Below are 12,715 nucleotides of genomic sequence, written 5' to 3' on the forward strand. Positions count from 1 at the left end.
CTGCGATTCTTCGGTCACAAGGTGGGTTTTGATGCACCAGATGATCTTCTTGGCATGGGTGGATGGGTGAAGAATTCTAGCACGGATTGCCACATGCTGGACAGTGTCCAGGCAAATGGCTTTTTTAACCATAAGGCGAACATCAAGGGTGGACGGGTCTATCAAGAGTATGTTTTAGGCAACAGTGATGGTGACCGAATCTCTCTGCAAGGTTCTACCTCCAGAGACACAACTGGTTGTGAGCAATATGCAAGTGTTGCTGCTCTGGCAGGTAGCCTAGGCAGAGACAGACATCATGCAAGCTCATGCAGAATGCGCACACATAGGGGGTGCAGCAAGACAACACTTATGTTCCAAAATAGGAAAGCTTCACGGTAGCATCCTTTCATTGGTAGGAATGACCTGGACCGAAGCATTCACCGAGGCGATGCCACTTCGGGAAGAGATGGCCACGAGCAGAAGACTAGTCCTACCTACAAAGGTAGAGTGCTGGCACCCCAATCCTGGAAGGTGAGCTATTGCTCACTTCTAGTGACACACAATTAAACAGCTGCTTGCCAAAGCAGAGAATTGACTGTGTTTGTCAAAGTTGATCTTATATTTATTCAAATGATGAGATATCATACTGGCAGACGCACAATTACCTCAGTGCTCACCTAACAGGTGCCAGTGCAACATTAAAAGATGTTCAAAGAAGAGGAAAACCCTCACTGCAAACTTTCTTTCTGCGCTCACTTAAGACTCCCAAAATCAAGTGACATGAGTCTCACTGAGACTTGGTTCACTGCCAGCTCTGCCACCAGCTTTGACACACTCCTACCTGACGGCTACAAGATCCTCTCCGTGCCCAGGCCCAACCGTTCAGGGGGTGGTGTTGCCCTTATCTTCCCTGAGTGGATTCCTGCCACTGTCACTCCTACGCAGACCTACTCCTCTTTTGAATGCCTTGTCTGCCGACTTTCTCTCTCTCCTAGCCATTCCCTTACCGTGGCTACTATCTATCGGCCACCTGGCCAAATTTCCTCCTTCCTCTCGGAGTGGGCTGACCTCTCCTCCTCACTCCTGTCCTCAACCACCCAACTCCTCTTTCTCGGTGACTTCAACATCCATCTCGATGCCTCCTGTCCCCCCTCAGGTCTCTTCCGCGAACTCTGCAACTCTCTCTCACTCTCTATTCTCCCGTCTGGGCCTACTCACTCTGCAGGGCACACTCTTGATGCTCTGATCTCTTCTGACCTTCCCCTCTCCCTCCCTCTCTCCACTCCTCTCTCTTGGAGCGATCACTTTCTCCTATCCTCCCACCTCTCCCTCCCTACCCCACAGGCAAAGCCACCCTCCTCACTGCCACCCACCTTCTCGGTCATCCGACCCATGAAGCGCGTGTCAGCTGAGGCCTTCGCTGCTACCTTCTCAGCCCCTTCTCCCCCCTCGGCTGACTCCCACCCTGACGCAGCCCTCTCCATGCTCTACTCCTCTATATCTGATACTCTCGATATCCTTGCCCCCGTCATGAGAATCCGCCTGAAGCCCAAAGCCAAATGCAACTCCTGGTATGACTCGGATCTCGTCACCCTAAAACGCAAGTGCAGGGTGGCAGAGAGGAAATGGCGTGCTTCATGTTTATCCTCTGACAAACTGGCCTGCCGCCTGCTCCAAAGGCAATACCGGCTCTCCGTTCTCACCAAGAAGAGAGCCCTTATCCAAGCCCGCATCTCTGAGGCATCTAACAACTCGGCCGAACTCTTTAAAATCTGCAAGGAGCTGGCCAACCCTGCTGCAGTCTCTACCTCTCCTGTCCCCTCCCAGGCCCTCTGCACTGCACTGGCCTCGCACTTCATCTCAAAAACTCAGGACATCCTGTCCTCGCTCTCCTCCTCTCTCCTCCCTCCCTCTCTTCCCTGCTCTTCCTCTTGCTCTCCTGCAGCCGCCCCTCCGCCCTCCTTCTCTGCTTTTCCACCTTTTTCTGCTGATGAGGTTTCCAGACAAGTCCGATCTATGAAAACCTCGTCTAAACAGGTTCACCCCTGTTCCTCCAAAACCATCAAGGACCACATCGACTCCCTGGCTCCTGCCCTGGCTGACTTTTGCAACCACTCATTCGCCTCTGGAGTCTTCCCATCCCCCCGCAAGCACTCCCTTGTGCACCCCCTCCTCAAGAAACCCTCTTCTGACCCCTCCTGCCCGGCCAACTATCGCCCAATCTCCATTACTCCCTTCCTGGGCAAGCTCCTGGAGAAATTGGCCATCTCCCAGCTTAACCTCCATGCTGAATATGTTGGTAATCTTCATGACCATCAATCCGGCTTCAGAGCGGCCAGAAGCACGGAAACTGCTCTCCTGAACATCCGTGAGGACCTGCTCCTGAACCTCGATTCCAACACTCCCTGTGTTCTCATTCTGCTCGATCTCTCCTCTGCCTTTGACACTGTCAACCATGCCATCCTGCTCAACCGTCTCCGTGATAACCTGGGTATCACTGGTCAGGCTCTGGCATGGCTGACCTCTTTCCTTTCTGGTCGACCCTCCCAGGTCCAAATGGGCTCCTTCCTCTCTGACATCTTTTTCTCCACCCGTGGTGTCCCCCAGGGATCCAACCTCTCTCCCTGGCTTTTCAATCAGTATCTGGCACTCCTTGCCCACCGCATCGCCGCTCTCTGCCCCCACTTTCAGTGCTATGCGGACGATACCCAGCTCATTTTCAGGCTACCCTCGGCCTCCTCCTCTCCTTCCCTCATCTCCGACTGTCTGTCTGCTATCCAGGAATGGTGTGCCGCCAATGACCTCTGCCTTAACGCCAGTAAGACTGAGATTCTACTCATCGGCACACCCACTCCCTCCTTTCCTGCAGCTCTCTGGCCGGCCTCCCTTGGCCCCCTTCCTGCCACTACCTGCAAAGCTAAAAACCTCGGGGTCATCTTCGACTCCACACTCTCCTTCTCTCCTCATATTTCTGACGTCTCTAAGAAGTCACATTACCAACTGCACCTCCTCAGAGGTATTCTTCCCTTCCTCTCCTTCCCCCAGAAGCTCACTGTCTCCCGAGCCCTAGTTCTCTCAAGGCTGGACTACTGTAATAGCCTCTATCTTAATCTGCCTGCCTCCACTCTCCGCCCTCTGCAACTTATCCAGAACAGAACTGCGAGACTTGTCCTTGGCCTCAAGCCCAGGGACCGTATCTCTCCAGGACTGAAATCTCTTCACTGGCTCCCAGTGGCTGCGAGGATTAAGTTCAAAACCCTCTGCATTGTCCACAAGGCCTTCTGGGGCCTGGGGCCACAATACCTTCAACTCTCTCTTCCTAAATATCTGCCTTCACGAGCCCTTCGCTCATCCGTCTCCAACTCCCTCATGGTCAGCCGCTTCTCGAAGCAACGAGCTGGGGGCAGATCTCTCTCCGCAGCAGGGGCCTCCCTCTGGAACAGCCTTCCTGCTTCCCTGAAACTTGAGGAGAACCATCTCCGGTTCCGGCAGCACCTCAAAACCTTCCTCTTCGCTTCTGCCTTCTCTCTCCCTCTCCCCTGCTAAACCTGCTTAACTCCCCTCCGAAGTCTGCACTTAACCTGCATCTGGGCCACTCTGTGACCTCGGCCCAGGGCCCAGCCACTCTCCACTTGCACTGCCTCCCTGGCTCCCCCTGCACTGCGGGACTGTCACTGCATCCCTACAGCCCCCTTCCCAGCACTTGCTCTGCACTTACCTCGCACTTGCCACCAGCTGGCCCTTTTATTTATTATTTATTATTTTATTACGCTACTTACCTTGTATTGCACTTTCCCCCCCACCTCCTCCCCCTGCACTTCTCCTTTTCCCCTTACCTCTGCACTTGCGCGATCTGAATGACACCTGGCCTAGTAGGATCGTTTGTCTGTCTTCACCTTGTTTCCCCCCCTCCCTGCCTCGTCGCGCCTTGAAACACTCGTGTATAGGCGCGTTACAAATACCATATCATATCATATCATATCTTTCATTCCACATTCGCTATAACGAAAGTGATGAGTTACTCTGTCAAATATGCTGCAGTCGTAGCCAGCAGGGCCTTTCTTCTAGATATGCTTCAGTCTTAGCCAGCAGGGCCTTTCTTCTAGATATGCTGCAGTCTTAGCCAGCAGGACCTTTCTTCTAGATATGCTGCAGTCGTAGCCAGCAGGGCCTTTCTTCTAGATATGCTTCAGTCTTAGCCAGCAGGGCCTTTCTTCTAGATGTGCCGCAGCCTTAGCCATCAGGGTCTTTCTTCTAGCTCTTGAAACAGCGTTAACGTTTGTCACTTACCTTTTGCAGGATTGCACCGGTTATCTTGGAATCACGTCAAAGCACTTTCTTAGCTTTCAAAGTAAACACACATGTATTTTCGCACATTTTTTGTATGGAAAAATCCATATGACTAATGACAAAAATACATTTCTCCATTATACAAAATGTGTTGCACAATATATTAATGTCAGCAAAGTGCCCAGTAAAATCGCTCAACAATGCACAAAAAACGGTTTCTAAAACCCGTTTAAATATCCATTGACTACATAATGTCTCACTTTTTACACACACAACGCGGACCTGGAGATCGAACCTGTGGTGCTCCGTGTCATCTTGCTTCCAAGGTGAGCACGTTGCCCATCGAGCTATCCTCCCGAGAATTTATCACCACCTAGCTTGCCATAATAGCCTGCACAACCTTTATAGAAAAGTTGCTAATAGAGGCATGCTCCATCTCATGTAAGCAAAGAGCACCTTTGTGTAAAATGACTGGATACAGTCGAGGTACAGGTCATGGTCTAACTAGCAAGTAATCTCAAGGTACAGCGATGGCATAGGACGTGTACATCTAAGATGGTCTAATCATGATATGGGCCTTTCACAATAGTGTTATAAAGTTCATTTCGCATGGTCCCGAATAAAAAGAATAGCCAACACAACTGACATGATCTTTATATAGCTTAGCCGTGGCAAATCATTGGCAACGGGCAAAGACAGAAAGTCAATCAAAAGCCCTTTTGTAATGGGCCAAAGTAGGGGAACAGCACCATTTGAGCCAATGTACACACTGCCTCAGTCTAGCCTCATACATTACTTCCTTAATACCAGCTCTACCCACAAGGGTATATCAGGGGTACTCTGTGTCAAGAACATACATGGCCTGCAGATTAGATTTTCTTCTTAGCCAGTTCGATGAGATCTTCGTGCCCCCAGATTCCAGTGCCATCGATTGCTGCTTTCCACGCCCTGCCTCTAAATCTGACGTGCCGGCCGAATCTTTCCTCCCCCATCAGAATTAGAAAAACTGCAAAGGGCCCCTCTGTGTCTCAGCAAGGTAAAGCTTTGCTTCTGAATCTGGGTGGACCACTTTCCTGATCTACAGGGGCGGGCATCTAGGTAACCAATCTGCTCCACCCTTCAAGCTTGACAGATGCAAACAGCACGTTCAGTTTGGGTTTATTTGTTCCTTTTCCTAAAACAGGCCCTGCACTGGGACGTGATCATATGGCTGGTCAGCCCTTTGAGGGACCATTACATATGGAAGAGGATGAATTGTTTTTGAAGACCCATCAGCATGATGGAAATTAATATTGCATCATTTTATAAACATAAGAATTGTCAGATTTGTAAACCCCTTCATCCCCCAGTGCAGGTGCATCCGCCTCGTATTTACTAATTCCCAAAATAAAGGAATTCATATACAAAGAAAACAGTGGAGGAGCCATCGTGCATCCCTGTCTAACGCTGACTATGCATGGGAAACTCCTTGCTGTTTATCCTCCAGGACCAGATCTGAACGAGGCCTAATTCCCACTGTATAAATCTCCTATAGCTATAAGACTTCAGTAGGCATGCCTAAAGTTTGCAGGCCGTCCCTTAGGAGAATATACGGGACTGCGCCAAATCTGTTTTTAAATCGATGAATACTAAGTATAAAGCTTGGCTTCCTCGAATGACTGTTCAACCATTCAAGCTGAGGTCACTTCAGCTGTGTGCTTTGAGCCGGGTTCAATAACTCATAAAAGAAATGCAATCTGTCACTGCAATACCACCAGCAATACATTGCCATGGGTTTCACATGAGGCCAAAGTATGCCCTGAGGCCTAGAGGTATGTGTTCCTTTCTGAAATAGACACTTGCAGTTCTTTACATTGAGTGTAATCTTAAAACATAATGTAGGCATAGTGATGGTAGTGGCCGCATATAGTCTAAAACCACTGGCGACTCTTAAAGAGGACGCACAGCTAAGGATTAATCCAGCCGTAAAGACTAGACATTGAGATTGAAACGAATTATTTGCTCTTAAGGGGTTCCTTACCAAGAACATAATGATTTAATGGGCATAGCCATCAAACTCCTTACTGACCCCTAGGAGAATGGAATTCTTGCAAAGAAGGCCAAGGATGGTTGGGACAGTGTATCACAACTGTCCTCGTTGCCCTCAGTGCGGTTCACGAATAGAGGTTGTAGAGTGATAGACTTGAGTCCTCTCTCCTAGCCCTTTGGGGGATGGCCACAGATTGGTCAGGGATTCTGTGGGTGTTGCAGCCTTACCTAGATTCCACATGCACAAGTAATCACCTCAGACGCAGGCCAGAGAGGGAATGGGCATCATGTTGTGCCTTAATACCACTTAAAGGATTCATGTAGTATGGTCAGAGCTAGAACAGGCATGGGAACCAATAATGTTAATCCTTGTTGCAATTGGCCTTTCAGACGGAGGCCATGTATGGGCAATTGGATTAGACATTGCAGACTCTTTATCTAGAGGTGAACCTAGAGAAATGTAGTGGGTAGAATGGACATAGAGACGAGACTCGATTGATCTCCCACTCCATAGGGGTGATACCTCACTGGGGTGCTCTTGGAATGCAGAAATCGCAGTGTGCTGAACAGCAAGAACATGGAAACATGTGCTATGTTAGATAATACGATCATCCAACATTAAAACATATTGGACCTAATTTTGTACAGGGGCGTAATGTGAATGGAAGGTGTAAAAGCCTTGCGTAAGGATTTTAAGCCTTCCATTCATGCAATGCCCCATTTTCGTCTATTTATATGGAGGAGAGATGTGGCGAAACACAACCTCTGTATTCACCGCCTCCTGTCCCTTCTTCCATACAAATGACCCAGCATTTGCGCCAGCATGCATTTTCATGCTGGCGCAATGCTAGGGATCCCTATGGAACACGCCTACTTTAAGCGTCAGCATAAAGCAGGTGAACTCTCTAGGGATCCATTGTAAATGCTGCCTGCCATGTACACATGGCAGGCAGCATTTACAATTACAATTAAAATGGCAGGGTTTAATTCATTTGAAAGCAAAAGTGCGCAGCAAATGTGGCGCACACGCATATTATGCTGCCATTTGCTCAGCACATTTGCTCTCCGCCGTGCAAATGATGAACATGTGGCAGCAGGGACCTGTCGACGCCTGAGTGCAAACGTAGCAGGTTCTTGCTGTCAAATTACATTTATCTTTAAAATGAACTCCTTAGGTGTATTTTGGTTATACATTTGAATACACTCTTAGCATAGAGGTCTACGCCAGTGCGCTGGTTATGGTCTACACTTACTATTGCACTGGGTAGGCTACACACATACTCCTCAATATGACATTTGCAGTCTCTTTAGCCAGACTAAAAACAGCCTAAATAGTTTGCTGTAACTCTTGAAATGTATGTATCTGCCGAATTGTGACGGTCAGCACATGCACTGCATTAGAAGAAACAGTGCGGATATAGAAGTCGCACATCACTTGAACAACTGGTAAGGCTGGCACAAGCATTGCACCTAGAAGAACAGTTTAAGATGTTTCAGAGGCGGCAAGTGTGTTGCATCAGATTAAACTGGGTTTTGGTATGTGTGCTGTGCATTATAATGTTAGCCCGCCTTTACGCTCAAGCTCTATGCTGGTAACCTTTCCATTGCACTTAAATGTCGTAAGCTAGCCATTGGGCAAGTAGGCAGGTGGGGCTTTCTCATCTATTACACCTAAACGAGCTTGAGGAGTTGCCCTGAATCTCACTGGGAGGACATGAGGGGTGGGAGGACATGAGGGGTGGCCATGTATCACGATTGGATGAACTGGTAGAGCTGGTCATTCATGGTACTTGTAACAATTGTGAAGATTAAGTGCATGGAATCTATTTGTGAAGATTCACCAAGCTCTCCAGATCAAATAGATCGAAAGTATAGCCCATGCTCTTCTAGTGGTAATTTGTAATGGCTAGTCTGTCTGTGTCACTAACCATTTGTCGCAGCAGCGAGAATCGACAGAGGATGACACAACATGATCAAACAGGTGCATCTATACTAAATCTCCATCCGAGTTTCTAGGCATGTCTAAATGCACTTCTCTTGTGGACACCAGTCGCAGCCATGCCTACCTGCAGACATCAGAAACAAGCAACGGCTACAACAAATTTGGTCTCGCTGGTCACATAATTATTCAACCTACTTACACCAGACTTCTCCTCAACACCTCTGCCATCAGTATACATCGATGACCTATGACACATTTGGGCCAGCTGGACACATAACGAGTTTCTTGCACTCACGCGTTCTCCTGACCTATCTCAACACCTATTCACATACCTGACCCCAAGGGTTGAGTTTACCGGAGCCAGGCCAGCCCTCCTAAGCCTTATCATATCATGGCCAAATGAGCACACGCTTTCTAAACTTACTCCTGGATTTTCTCGCATTTTGGAATTCGGTCCCCGAGGGTATTCACACCACTAGCACATTGAGACTATAATATTCTATGTATCTTACTGACCATTGGTCACCACAGTATTAATTTTGTCTGCACCGCCCTCACCCAACCCCCACCATTTTCCGGCAAACTCTACCATTACATACTACCTCACAGAACCCCCAATCCTCGGAATCTTTGCAGCAAAGATGTGTTAAACAATTGTGGTAAAATGACGCAGCAGTGAAACCTCGTCTGAAAAAGAGTATGGGCCTGATTTATTAATTAAACCGCAACAGGGTACCACCACTGCACATTATTAATCCTTGAAAATTGATTGAGGACAAGGAGACTTTAAGTGCCGTAGTTTTAAGATATCATTGTGACTAGGGAAATAAATATCAGATTGTGTTATTTTTGACACCTACACCATATCGGAATAGAGGAAATACCCTGAAGAAGACCCCCTTGTTTAGGATCAAATACGTGTTGGCTGTTCATTAAAAACATGTTACTTTTGAACTATTGGTCTACATATCTAGTTAATTTCACTTAGTATCATTGTGTATTTGGTTTTGATAACGTGTGGCGCAAGTGGTCAGACCGTTGTTAGTACTCATTTTTCTGTGAACTTGGGCTAAGGTCACTGTATCTTTCCGACCAATGCTAGAAAACCTACGAAATCAGAATAAGGTTTCACAGATTAGATAGCTTAAATTATATATCTGGGCAGTTAGCTCGACTTGGTAGTAGCCCTTCACTAGTAATCGTTATTTACTAAGCTTTTTGCAAGGGGATTGAACTTGACTATTCGAAGGACAGGTGCCAAAGTAATGCAGGTTTTGCTCCGGAGCAGCAGGACACCTTTTTTTGCAGGATTGTGTCATTTCCCCGGAGCACAGGTGTTCAAAGTCTGGTGATGTGATGCCAAGATGGCCGTAAGGTGTTAACTTGACAAAGCTTCCTGCAGATCTGGAGTAGGACTATGGTGTCATCATAGTACACGCGGAAGTTGAATCCAAAGGAACAAATTATGTCCTAACGAGGTCAGAGGTAGATATGGAAGAGCCTCAAGCAGGAATGGGCAGTCTGTGTGGCTGACCAGGGTCTTGTGGTCATAGGGGCCCCCAGGTACCTGCTTCCTACCTCCAAAATTTAAAGGGATATTGCTTTCAAAAGGGGCTCCCTTTTTGTTGTGCTTGTGAGGCAACATCTCATGTCTCAACCTCCTGCTGCAACACTCTCCAGACAAATACCCGCCCTTCCATCAGTCCACTAGACGCTGCGCCCCCCCCTCATAAGTGCTGCTTATCACTTTCTTTCTTCAAGCACTAAAAATGGGTGCGATTTGCAAGCTTTGGGCCATGTAAGAGACGTTGTTTTGGACAAGACGTTCTTAACTTTTCTGCGTGAAGAACTGCAAATGGAGTTTTTTAATTTTTAAACACATGCAAAGCACCAGTTATCTGCCTAAATCTATGCCCTCCGCCAGGACAATTACATAGACAATGCTGTAGGGTATTTTGTGGAGATTTGGGGCCTGACGGTATTTTATTACCGCCGAAAAATAACTTAGCAATAATCACTCCTTGTATTCAGATTGGGTCATGTGCAACAATAATACAGTGGACATGCATTATTTCAGCACCCAGACATGCATATTTGGTATGCGTGGTTGGTATGCGTGGTTGGTGGTATTTTGGTGAGCATAATTCCCTTGTTTTATTTGTGGCCCCAATGTCCAGAATCCCTTATCTTTGCTTAGATTTTTCGTGTAATCACTAGAGAGACCTCAGACCTACATTTCAGGAATACCACATTTTCAGTGTTAGTGTTAGTGTGCCACCATGGGCGATCTCACTGACTTATTTACGACAGAGAGCTATATGTGGTAATTTTGTGGTAATTTCCACTACCTTATATACGGTAGGGAACTATGTTCAGAGAGTCCCTCTTCCCGTTGGCTCATGTACCTCCAACGAGCTATGCTACAAACAATCACTCTCAACTGTCCATACTGAATATGATCATGCACACATCTGTCTTAAAATGACAATTGCATTGTTTAAAAATCTCCCCTCATCATCAGCACTGTGTCGGTAAATATAAAATACACCACCCGTCTGCTTTCAAATATTTTTCTGTATTATAAAAGTTGCATTTAAACACGATCTCACTCTTTATAGAAATAAATAAAATAACACAGTAACAGCATTGTCTGTGATACACTGAAAAAAGAGTGGCGGAGAACAGAACCCAATTTGCAACATTAACATGTGATTAAGGCACCGGAATCTCCCTTCCTACTCTGACTGAATATTCTCGTACACACTCAGCTCCCACACTTATGTAATTACCTTATCTGTTCAGCCGAGTTTTCTTCAGCTGTTCTCTTTCTGAATGTGGCTCCCTTGAAGATTAACCCCAGTGAAAAGGAGCGCCTTTCCTTCTCAAACCGGGGTCATTGCCTGGAATTCTCAGCTTTTGCAGATAGGAATGCTCCAGCCAGGAAAAAGGTCCTTCTCCCAGCTCTGCCAAATCTTGACTCTCCTTCTCTCTCCTCAAACTCCCCCCAGCAAAACTCTGATCACTCCCTCTAGCATGATACTTGCTATGACGCTGCTCCAATCAGAATCAATCATGCCATCTCCTCCTTCTCTACACAATGGCTCATTTTTATAGTAACACTTTGTAACCAACTGATTTCCTGGTCTTTCGAGCCCTTTTGCTTCCTGTAGTTATGTGGACAGGGCAGCAGAGAAAACGAAAAAAAAAATGGATGTGCGCTTAAAAGTTCACTTTCAGAGTAGGCCTATTTCTGCAGTGGAGACACATTTTTATTAGTGGATTATGTTAACTTCAGTTTCATTAGTCAGGTTAGTTATGAGTAATGTTAGTTATTAATTTTCAAATGTGTCTCTCGCACCATAGGCATTTCAGGTGAAAAAATAGTGTGCATTTTTGAATGTGCACGTGTGCTTTTAACTGTAAAAATAGATTTGCATCTTATATGTTAAAATCGTTTTTGACTGAATAGCCTGTCTTTCCTTGTTAATCTGGTAACACATATAGCAATGCACCATAGGCATTTGGGGCTGCATCAAAAAAAAAATTGCTACCTGTGCAGTAGTGCTGTACTCTGTGCTGGTTGCTACCTGTGCATTAGTGCTGTACTCTGTGCTGTAACACGCCAAATATCCTTACATACCCTCCTTTTGTTTTTAGAATTTGGCTACGATCCAAGCCAATTCCTAAAAACAATTTGTTCTTTTTCTTCTTTTCACAATATAGCAATCCAACAAAATGAATATTCATGTGCATCAATGAAAAAGTTGCAATCAACACAGTATTCATCTGGGTTCATTAGTGTACAAAATGTTCTACATTTGCCTTCTCAGTGGAAGTGGCATTACTCTAAGTTTAGATTTTACAAGTCAATTAAAACAATGAAATAAAACAACTAACCAAAACAAATAATTAATATAACAAATTAAAATAAATAATTAAAATAATAAATACGTGGAACTCCATATGTCAGGACTCTTGTCTGCCTCTGATATGTCCCGACCAGCGATGTTATTTGGTTCATTCGAGTACACTTTCATCTTGGCAATCTTAAATCCATAGGAGTCATCTTTTTTTAGCATTCTGGTTATCTTGTCTTCACCTCCACCTGGAGGCAGGCATCTTTTGGTCTTCATCCAGGGGACTCCAGGACTCCACCGTCTCCCGTGGCCTCTGATCCCGGAACCTCCGACCAAATAATGTTAATTTTCTAAATCAAATAGAAAATAAACAAATTAAGTACATAGCACAACACTAACTTCACCCTTTTGCCAAAAATAAAACATGCTTGGTAAAATATTTTGTTTTTTTTTCAGAAATTAGACACAAGTTAAAAGAAAACAATCACATACAAAACAGCATTCAATATTTAATACATTTTCTCTCCGCACACCAACCATGAGCTTCCATTATATATTTTTATTTATTTATTTATTTATGTTATATTATATATTTTTACATATATTACAGTGTTTATGT

The sequence above is a fragment of the Ambystoma mexicanum genome, chromosome 10 (assembly GCF_040938575.1).
Source record: "Ambystoma mexicanum isolate Mex_15411 chromosome 10, UKY_AmexF1_1, whole genome shotgun sequence".
NCBI lineage: Eukaryota > Metazoa > Chordata > Amphibia > Caudata > Ambystomatidae > Ambystoma > Ambystoma mexicanum.